The sequence below is a fragment of the Mixophyes fleayi genome, chromosome 1, assembly GCF_038048845.1.
Source record: "Mixophyes fleayi isolate aMixFle1 chromosome 1, aMixFle1.hap1, whole genome shotgun sequence".
Classification (NCBI taxonomy): Eukaryota; Metazoa; Chordata; class Amphibia; order Anura; family Limnodynastidae; genus Mixophyes; species Mixophyes fleayi.
The window spans coordinates 297,322,863-297,334,763 of record NC_134402.1 but is presented as its reverse complement, the minus strand read 5'-3'; positions in this window follow the sequence as shown (position 1 = coordinate 297,334,763).

The window sequence follows — 11,901 nt, the reverse complement described above, 5'->3', positions numbered from 1 at the left end:
AACACTTGTCCACTGGCCCTTTAAAAACGTACCTGGTGCCGGCAACTGAGGGAATAATAGGAGCAAGAACAGGGATAGCTAGACAGAATGAAGGAGTAAGGTAGGATCGAGAGAAGCAGGATGTGAGGCACAGGGGAGAGCAGGCAGGGAGGAAGAGAGGGGGATACCTGCAATGGAGATAAGGGCACATAGGAACAAAAAAAAGGAAACAGATAAGGGAAAGATAAAGGGTAACATGGAAGATATAAATAAGACATGAGGGAGAGATGGAAGGACAAAGAAGAAAGGTTGGATAGTCTTGCATCTTTTAATATGTTTTATATTATACTATATAGTTTTAAAATGCATCTAAAATTAATTTCACTCGATCAAAACCTTCATGGTGGGCTAGATAGCCCCCAGCTATTCATTTCAAAAAGAAAATTCTATACCAGCACTTCTAAATTTCTACTTTGAAAACTGAGTGTACATAAATGTTCCATATACTTTAGAGCATTAATCTCTATAAATCCAATGGCAAAGTAATATGGGAATCAGTGGTAATACCTGGAGGCCCATCTCAGTTGTGACATATGCGCACAGGAAAAATGGTTCAATAAGCATCACACGTGCTAGTCAGTCTTTCACAGTTCATAGCTAGCACCAGTTGCAGATATGTTAGCTTCGTGTAAGGTGTGCTTCGTTTTTCAGAGTGATACATTTGTGACTCTTATGGGCTAAGGATGGGTACACACTACAGGGTCGATATTGCATTAGTGTGTACACTGCAATGATGAACGATTATTGCTCCAAAGCTCATCATATCGTTTCATTAGGTTTTTAAACTGAACTAAACATCTTATTCAATGATGGAACAATGTAGTGTCGATTCTGTAGAGTCACAATCTTTTCAGCCAATTGTTATGAAAAATGAAGAGCACAGATCTGAAGGTAAATTTTGTAAAAAGTGTTTAGTGTGTACACATGAATCGGCAAGCTAATTGGGACAGACAAGGGGCAGATTTTGGAGTGCCCACAGAAAGGAAGGCCACGTGAGTAAAATGTTGTTGTCTATATGTGTGTGGTGGGTGTTATCAGTAGTGTACGAGCAGGTCCCAGGTGCCATTAGCCATTATATACATTCCTTTCTTAATTATACCTTTCTATTACATTAAAGCATGACCTATGGATCTATATTTTGTAATTGTGGGGGAGTTTGGATACCTGCTTTCTCTTTAAGATGTGTTGAAAAGAAAAGAGCCATTATTTGTACAAGTTTACTGATAGGGATTATTCCAGCATCCACCAATATAAATATATGATAGTTCTAAGTTTAATAGAGGGAGGAAAATATAATACACACCAACTGATAATCATATTCTTAATAAAAATGTATGCAATCCAAATGTACAGTACAGCTTCCACAGTGACCAGACTTTCACTCCACTGTATAAAGTTCAAACTCAGGGCATTCTTTATGGGAACGAGTGCTAAACAAAAGTGTATTTAAGTTTCTGGGATTTTCCCCCAGTGTCCTGCTTTAATGATACAGTCATGGTCAAAAGTTTTGAGAAATTACACAAATATTATTTTTCACAAAGTCTGCTACCTCAGTTTTTATGATGGCAATTTGCATATACTCCAGAATGCCATGAAGAGTGATCAGATGAATTGCAATTAACTTCAAAGTACTTTGCCATGATAATGAACTTTATCCCAAAAACACTACTTGTGTCATTCTCAAAACTTTTGGCCATGACAGTACATTATTATTGCAACTTTCCAGGAGATCCAATGCATTTTTCCGCAGTGATTTCAAATACAGATTGGGGTACATTTTTTTTCATAGCTTTGGCTCTGTTAGAGATTGCGGCGGCCGCGGGCACCGCCACGACTCTCCTGGGCCTTCTGGTGACGTCCCGGCCGTTGCTACGGCAACCAGGACGTCGCTTCCGGTTTCTGTGTCCCGGTTGCCTGGGCAACAACCAGGACGCTGGGGACGCGCCCGGCCAGCTGTCAAACAGCCGGGCGTGTGCGCATAGGGGGAGACGGAGGCAGCCGTTCAAGGCTGAGATAGATCAGCCAATCAAGGCTGATTAAGGAGTTAGGTTACCGATGGCACTCTGCCTTTACCATTGGCTGCAGGCTCTGCATATTAATTATACTGCAGCTGAGGACACATTCTGGACTGTGTCCTGATTGGCCATCAGTACTATTTAAGGCAGTGAGGACTGAGCCTCGCTGCCGGTTATAGCATCCTGTTTCAGTTCTGCTGCCTGCTACTTTATCCCTGTGCTTGGTGTTTAACCTAAGATAGATTTCCCGTGTATGACCCTTGCCTGTTCCTGGACTTTGAACCTGTGCTTCTGACCCTGACCAATTGCCTGAACCCGGATTTTGATTCTCCGCTAGTGACCCCGATCTTACGCCTGTCCCTGGATCCTGAACCTGTGCCTGTGACCCCCATACCTTGATTTGCTCCTTGAATACGCTGTCTGCTGCCGACACCGATTCTGGCCTGGACCCTACGCTGCTGTCTGTCATAACACTCCATTTCTGGGTTCTTCTTAGCCGGTTCACATCTTCCAACCCTCTGTTTGTCTGCAGCCAAGTCTGTCCCCACCACTAGGGGCAACAGCGAACACCAGACTTCAGAGCAGACTCCGGGTTTTGTTGTACTGGCTGGAGGAGGCTCCTAACCAGCAGTCTTTCACATGAAGCAGAAACCAACAGTGTCTAACCTATTTTTTCCTGGCTTTTGTAATTAGAAGTACTGTAACCTTAAACATGTTCTGCTTATTTCTGCCTCATTGTATCTATTGACATACACTATATGGACAAAAGTATTTGTTAATTATTGAATTGAGGTGTTTCAATCAGACCCCTTGCCAGAGTTGCATAAAATCAAGCACCTAACCATGCAGTCTCCATCTGCAAACATTTGTGATACAAAATGGGTCATTTTGAAGAGTTCAGTGACTTCAAACGTGGTACTGTGATAGGATGTCACCTTTGTAATAAGACGGTGCGTGAAATTTCATCCCTGCTGGATATTCCACAGTGAACTATAAGTGATATTATTAGAAAGTGGAAGCATTTAGGAACAACACCAACTCAACCACGAAACAGAAGACCACGTAAAATCACAGAGCTGGGTCAACGACTGCTAAGGTACATGGTGCGTAAAAGTCACCAATGCTCTGCTGATTCTATAGCTGAAGAGTTCCAAACTTCCACTGACATTAATGTAAGCACAAAAACTGTGCAGCTGGAACTTAATGGAATGGGTTTCCATGGCCGAGCAACTACATGCAGGCCTCAAATCACCATGACCAATGCCAGGTGTCGGAGGGAGTGCTATAAAGCACACCGACACTGGACTATCTGGGTTTGTCGGATGTCAGGAGAACGTTACCTGCCTGACTACAATATGCCAACTGTGAAGTATGGTGGGGGAGGGATAATGATATGGGCCTGTTTTTCAGTGTTTTGGCTAGGCCCCTTATCTCCAGTGTAGGACAATCGTAATGCTTCAGCATACCAAGTCATTTTGGACAATGCTATGCTTCCAACTTTGTGGCAACAGTTTGGGGAAGGCCCTTTTCTATTCCAACATGACTGTGCCCTGGTGCACAAAGCAAAGACTACAAAGACATGGTTTGATGAGTTCAGTGTGGAAGAACTTGACTGGCCCACACAGAGCCCTGACCTCAACCCCAGAGAACACCTTTGAGATGAACTGAATGGAAATTACCAGTCTGGCCTTTTCGTCCAGTATCAGTGCCTGACCTCATAAATGCTCTACAGAATGAATGGGCACAAATTTCCACAGAAACACTCCAACATCTTTTGTAAAGCCTTCTAAAAAGAGTGGAAGCGTGGGACCAACTCCATATTAAAGTATATGTATTTGAATACAATGTCATAACAGTCCTTGTTGGTATAATGGTCAAGCGTCCGAATACTTTTGTCCATATAGTGTAGTTTTATGCTATAGCTCTGTAGAGTATTCACAAACATAGGGAGTGGAGACTGGTTTCCCTGTTTTTGCTCTTGTTTTAGTGCTCTTTAGCAGTGTGCGGTACACAATGTATTCTATGCATAGCGAGACCAGCCCAGCATCATAGTTTATTCAAATGTTGGCATCGGCGGCAGTGATGACCTAGGTTCACATCTAATGTAGTATCGGTTGGAGCATACAGGAAGTATGGCACTGATTGGATTTATTCAACTTATTAAATCCACTAAGAAAACATCAAAACTTTAATCAAAACCATATTTTATATAAATATATAAGTGCTAAACATACAATTTTTTTAAATATCTTTTGGGTGTATGTTCTTTTGGGTGTGTTTTTTACATCCAACTTTAAATAAGCTTTACTTTGCTTTTATTGATCAAGATTTATATGTATTGTCACTTTTTGCTATTCACATGAACCACCTTTGAACACCTAGATTCCACCAAGAGTATATCTATTTTCATATTTTTTCCCATTCTGCTTATTGACATGACTGTGTAAAATATAGGCTTATACTGCTACACCTACCGTATACAAGTACGTTGACATTCCAGCTTTATGGAGATCAAAAGGCATGCGGCCCATTGGGGGAAAAGGGTGTGACCCTGCAAGAAATGAGTATGATTTATAATAATCAAGGTCATGGCTGCTTTTGTCCTGATTTTCCACTTGGTAATGTTGGATGGTACGCACATGGCATGCTATTATGTCTCCTGCAGGTGAAGGCTATGTATCTGCGTGGGCCGTGAGCATCCTCAAGCTAGTCCAGTGGCCTCGCACTGATTTTTCTTTTTGCCTTGTAGTTTATTAATTATTATCTATCATTGTTAGATGGGTGGTGAACTACAATGAGCCTTGGAAGATAGCAGATAAATAACAACATCTTGTTTAAATGTCAGCAAGATTCTACGTCATAAAAAACAAGTTACATCAACATTTTAGCAGCCCAAATAGGGTTAAATCTTTAACAAACTTGTCTGGTGACAATAGGTAAACCTGCTGAGCAAGCTTTTTCCTTCAAGTATTTTGTTTCTTATCATTGTTCAAGCTGCACTTTATCTTCAAACTGCAAACAAACAAGGCAATCTGTGGTTTTAAGACTGTATGTGGAAGGGGTGACAACATACAGAAACAGAATAAGTAAAAGTAAATCATTATACATTCAAAATGGTCTTTTTAATACAATGATTAATAAATAATGTTGTAGCTTTGACCAAAAGCAAAAGTAAACGGCACAGATATCCAAATATAGTTAAGCTGCAACCTCCTGCTATCTGGCAATACCAACACCCATATATCCACACTTCTATCCATCCTAAATGCTGTTGCAAGACTGATATTCCTTTCTCACTACTCCACATCTGCTGCACCACTTTGCAATTTCCTACACTAGCTCTCTGTGTCCTTCAGAATCCACTTCAAATGACTCACCCTTAACTACAAAGCCCTCAACAACACCAGCCCTTCATACATCTCAAATCTCATATCAACATACTCTCCTTCCTGCCTCTGAGATCTACTTCTGACCTGCGCCTTGTCTTGTCTCTGAAAACTACCTCTCATTCGTGCCTACAAGACTTCTCCCGTGCTGCTCCTCACTTATGGAATTCCATACCACGCCCTATCTAGCTTTCCCACAGCCTTCAAATCTTTAGATGCTCTCTGAAAACCCATCTCTTTTTAGAGGTGACCTTATCCTCAATAACACTATTCACACTAATGCACCCTCACAACTATCCCAATCTCCACGCTGAGACACATTTACTCCTCTTGTTTCAGCTGTGCCCTGTCCCCCTTAGAATGTAAACTCTCTAGTGAGCAGGGTCCTCCATACTAGGGATGTGCACCGGCCACTTTTGGTGTTTTGGGTTTTGGGTTTATTATTGGGTTGATTAGCTTGATTTTTGGGGTTCTGATATGTTTTGCCAAAACACCTGACGAAAGGTTTTGGTTCTGATTTAGGGTTTTGGGTTCTGATTTATTTTTAAAAAAGCATAAAAAGTGCTAAAACCAATTTTTTTGTTTGTTTTTCACTCCTGCGCTATTATTAACCTCAATAACATTCAATAACAATCATTTCCACTAATTTCAAGTCTATTCTGAACACCTCACACCTCACAATATTGATTTTAGGCCAAAAGGTTGCACCGAGGTAGCTGGATGTCTAAGCTAAGCGACACAAGTGGGCGGCACAAACACGTGGGCCATCTAGTAGTGGCACTGCAGTGCACTGCAGGCTTGAATGGCCTTTTGCTGCTCCTCCATCCTCTGCAGCATATAGAGGGTGGAGTTCTAGCGCGTCACTACCTCTTGTTTTCATTGATGACAGGGCATTTTCATTCTTTTTTTATTTGGCAGTAACAGTGAACGTAGTTTTATATCTGATACTAATATTTCTGGACTGCAAGAACAGTGAACGTATTTTAATTGAGCAGTACTAATATTTCTGGACTGCAACAACAGTGAACGTAGGTAAATGTAGCAGTACTAATATTTCTGGACTGCAACAACAGTGAACGTATTTTAATTTAGCAGTAATAATATTTCTGGACTGCAAGAAGAGTGAACGTATTTTAATTGACCAGTACTAATATTTCTGGACTGCAACAACAGTGAACGTAGGTAAATGTAGCAGTACTAATATTTCTGGACTGCAACAACAGTGAATGTATTTTAATTTAGCAGTAATAATATTTCTGGACTGCAAGAAGAGTGAACGTATTTTAATTGACCAGTACTAATATTTCTGGACTGCAGCAACAGTGAACGTAGGTAAATGTAGCAGTACTAATATTTCTGGACTGCAACAACAGGGAACGTAGGTAAATTGAGCAGTACTAATATTTCTGGACTGCAACAACAGTGAACGTATTTTAATTTAGCAGTAATAATATTTCTGGACTGCAAGAAGAGTGAATGTATTTGAATTGACCAGTACTAATATTTCTGGACTGCAACAACAGTGAACGTAGGTATTGCAGTACTAATATTTCTGGACTGCAACAATATATTGCTCTAGAATTTTTTTTATACTTTTTAAATAATTTTTTTAGATTTTTTTGTAATTATTTTTGTATAATTTTTTTTTTATTTTTTGTACATTTTTTATGATTTTATAATATTTTTAAAATAACTATGGACTTAGCAGAACAAAGCACAGGACAAAAGCACCACTGGACTCAGCAGGACAGAGCACAGGACAAAAGCACCACTGGACCCAGCAGGACAGAGCACTGGCCAAAGCACCACTGGACTCAGCAGCACAGAGCACAGGACAAAAGCACCACTCAACAGGACAGAGCACAGGAGAAACTAACTAACTAACTAACTAACTAACTAACCACTGGACACAGGAGCACCACTACACTATCTACAACCTCCCTCTTCCCTGATCTCAGCCTGAATGAAGATGGCGGCCGCAAGCGGGGAATTTATGCAATCCGAGTCTCGCGAGATCCGACGCGAGACGTGGATGTCAGAGCCTCGTTTTCATTTTTTTGCCCACCGGATATATCCGAACAGTACTCGGATCCCGTTCGGATCCGCACTGTTCGGGTGGGCTCGGATTAGCAGAATCCGAGCCCGCTCATCCCTACTCCATACCCTTTTTTTTTTCTCATGTTTGCAATTACTTTGTTTGCCTTGTATATCCTTGTTTTATGTATGTCCTGTTTCTCTTACTGTACGGCCCTGTGGAGCACTTTGGGGCCTGACAAATCTATGATATTAATAATAATAAGCTGCCAAACTCAGACGTGTTATGTCAGGCAGTTTTGGCTTCTTTGACCAAATTGTCCAGGCATTGCTCCATGTGTGGATCTAAGAACAACCAGTAATCCTGATCCAGTCTCAATTAGGATTGATTGGATTTTTAATGGGTATTGTGCAATGTTCATGATCTGTAGGTGTATGCAGTGAGTAGATCAAAGTAGTTGCACCCCATGATGTCCCATGTGTATGGCCACATTGGACATAAATAAAGTTATCAATTAATTAGGCTGGGTACACACTGGAGAATTTTCCGACCATCTGTTATCTGCAACGATTGTACCTACGACTGAAGGTTCAGCCGGTCGGGCAATTCATGCATACACACTGACATGATTTACCTTCAGATCTGAGATTATTAAACCTTACCACCAACCAAATGAAATGACAATCGGCACTTTGGAACAATTGTCATTCATTGTGTGATTATGCCAGTGCCGTAACTAGACATTGTGGTGCCCTGGGCGAGACTGGGCACCGGCGCCCCCCCATCTAAGTGGGAGTGGCATTTGACAAGTGGGTGTGGTCAACCTAATGTGGGTGTGGCTAGCCCTTTACTGAAAAAATTTGTATATTATAATATATATATATATATATATATATATATATATGGTAATAATTGGTAGATGTTTTTCTATAAATGACGTGTTTTTTTTAGTTAATTAACATTAATGGGGTTGTGCTGCTGTACTGGATTACACGATCTTGATGTACTTGTTGTGCTATGTTTATAGAAGACCGCTCAAATTCTCAGCCTGCTAAAGTTCTTAGAGGGTATTTGTGTTAGTCAATCCTGTTCTGTAGAGCTAGCTAATTCTACAGTTAAATGTTATCTCATTATCTTATTATCCCTCATTCCAAACGCATCCATACAACTTTTCCACCCATAAATAATACAACAATTTAGGATTCAGTACTTTTTAGACAGCATACCAGAGCCGTAACGACGCAAGCCCAAGGGGGCGCAGCCCCCCGATACCTGCCTTTGTGCCCAGAGGAATCGCCGCTCTAATTCAGCTCCCCTACAAGCAACAATCCATTCCCGGCAATGCAGTGGAACGCATGTGTGTTCCAAATGCCGAACTTCCTGCTTTCACATGCGTTCCACTGCATTGCCGGGAATGGATTGTTGCTTGTAGGGGAGCTGAATTAGAGCGGTGATTCCTCTGGGCACGAAGGCAGGTATCGGGCGGCTGCGCCCCTTGGGCTTGCGCCCGGGGCGGTCGCACCGCCCGCACCGCTGTCATTACGGCTCTGGATTATGCACACTAACGCGACATGTGACTGAGCGGTTGTTTATCAGCTGAAAAACCTCCAGTGTACCTAGTCTTGAACTGAATGACCAGATCTGCCAGTTTTTGGGCTGTTTTACATTTTCAAATGCAAATATCTGTTTGGTTGCTATTGGCTAAAGTAAATCTGCACTTTTGTATCATGTTACTAAATTGACTTTAAGGGACAACTTCAGCTGGTTTCAGCTATAGGACTGGAACCAAACAAGGATTGTTACTGTTATCCTCCATACAATACTGGGAAACCAAAACATTTGTGTCACCGACAATGCCTCAACAATAAGGTAATCAGTATAACCCTGATGTTGTTTTATACTTCAATTAATAAAAAAACAATAACCAACACCATTGTTAATTATCTTTTATGTAGTGAATTGTTGTTCAATTTAAATATAAACCATAAGTTGGTACTAGTAAGTAGTATGAAGGCTTCGCTTGTTGACTCTGAAGTGAGAAGCTTTGGAGATGAGGCTTTTAGAACTACATATGTTTGTCAAAGATTAATGGGCTATGTAAGCACTTCAAGACTATGTTCAAGGGATGTTAAAAACATTCACAGGCACTACATTGGGCTAGGACAGTGGATCCCAAATTTTCTCAGTTCAAGGCACCCTGAGGGTCTTCATAATTTTTTCAGGGCACCCCTAAGTCAAATTAATTACCATGTAGTCCCCAATCTTGCTTACCATCGGCCCTGGCCGCAGCACCCCTGTGAGATCGCCACGGCGCACAGTTTGGGAACCACAGGGCTAGGAGAAGCATCTTTAAACAAACAGCAGGTTTGCAGACAGGCGCCAATCACAAAAATATATACAAAACAATGAATCCAAAGCATTCAGTAATGACACAAGCAAAATGTCCAAAAAGTGAATGAAATGAGAATCCTACGCTCCAAGGGGCAAAGATGATATAGCAGATATTTTTACTATAAGTAGCTCTTATAGTAAAAATATCTGATATTCATTAGACTACACATTGCTTTATTGATTTTGAAATCACCAAACATGATCCTTTCTGTCTGTTACTAAGAAGGTGTGTTCAAGTGTTCAATTAATTCTGTTGAAGGACATTTTTGTGTGCAAATAGTTCATGTGCAGTTTGGTGTAGGTGTTTCCATCTGAAGTATACCTTAGAGGCTAAAGAAACGAGCTGCCAATGAAAAGTCCGGTATAATCGAGTGAAACTCCACACCAGAGGTCCCATCATTGTAAGGAACTACATCTTTGATACGGGCTTGTTATACTATATCATTTGGTGAGTGCGCAACCCTGAGGGGTTTATTTTAACCCATCATCACATGAGGTGTTCCTGTCTACTTATTAGTGCACGGAGTATATAGGGACTATTTCCCCCTCCTATATCTTGCCATATATGTGGATTGCACTATGTTTTGTTTCCTCTCTCCTTTTTCTTACGAATGACCCACGAGGATTCCTGAAGGGTTTGGGACTATTTTAGAAGATTTATCATCTTTGCCCCTTGGAACGTAGGATTCTCATTTCATTAACTTTTTGGACATTTTGCTTGTGTCATTACTGAATGCTTTGGATTCATTGTTTTGTATATATTTTGTGATTGGCGCCTGTCTGCAAACCTGCTGTTTGTTTATATATTTTGGATAGGGTTTGGTGTTTCCTATTTTGTTTGCTACAGGCTGCCTTTCATATTGTTACATTGGTTTGCGCCTTGGACTTAGTCATCCTTTGTCTATAGGAGAAGCATCTGTTGCACCTTCTGTTTCCAGATCTGGAGCTGCTAAAACTGGAAGTTTAGAGATGTCCTTAAGCTGAAGCATAGAGACAGTAGAGATACCTGAAGCATTTTACATATTACAGCTGACGGAGAATATAGCACAGTAAGCCAGAGTAGACATGAGCATCTCTGCATGGCATAGACATTGCAGACAGTATGTGGACCACATACAATATGTAGCAACAAGTGGTGTTCCCACGCCTAAGATCAGCCTTCATGAAGGACCCTCCATGTAATGTAGGAGCTCAGCAATACAGACTAATTTTCTTTGGGTGCTCTGGTTTCCTCCCACACCTAAAAACCTACTGGTAGGTTAATTAGCTTAACCCTGGTGTGTTTGTACTGTGTGCATCTAGGGGAGGGACTGATGTGAATGATGAAAAGTAATTGGCTGGGTTGCTAGCTCTTCCCCATCCTGCCACAAGCTCTTCGGGAGGATGAGTCGGAAACGTCATATCATAGAGGGGCATATGCATCTGCATATCCCTGGAATTCAACTATAAAACACTATGTCGCTGGTAACTTTAATGGTCACTGCCAGACCTCTGCCTCAGCCTACTAACGGCTTGTAAATCAGAAGAGCCTCAGCGTGTTGACTTGCCCAAAGCTATGACACAGACCTTTTGAAAGGGAATCATGGAAATTACCAACAGCTACAATTGTTATTCTGCTATCTTATGTATCAAGTGTTCCTTGCACCTCTTAGATTGTAAACTTACTTAGGCAGAGCTATCTTTGCCTTCTCTTTCATGTCATTAATTGTGTACACCGCTGCATAATATGTAAGTAACAATATAATAATATGTAAATAACAACATGTTATATGTATAACATGTATATACATATTGTATATGAAACATATATGCTGTGATTCTGCCAACTAATTAAGTTGCATCATCAGATTTGAACCTTTGTGCTGTCATTGTCTGACTGCAGTAATGCACCCAGTAGAATCCATTATTTTGGCCCAATCCCCAAATGATCACATATGTGAGGCCAAAGTAAACATAGATCTGGGTACCTGGGGCAAGGTTTAATTGAATAGCAGATAAGATACAATGAATGGCACTTTACCTCTGTCTAGGCATA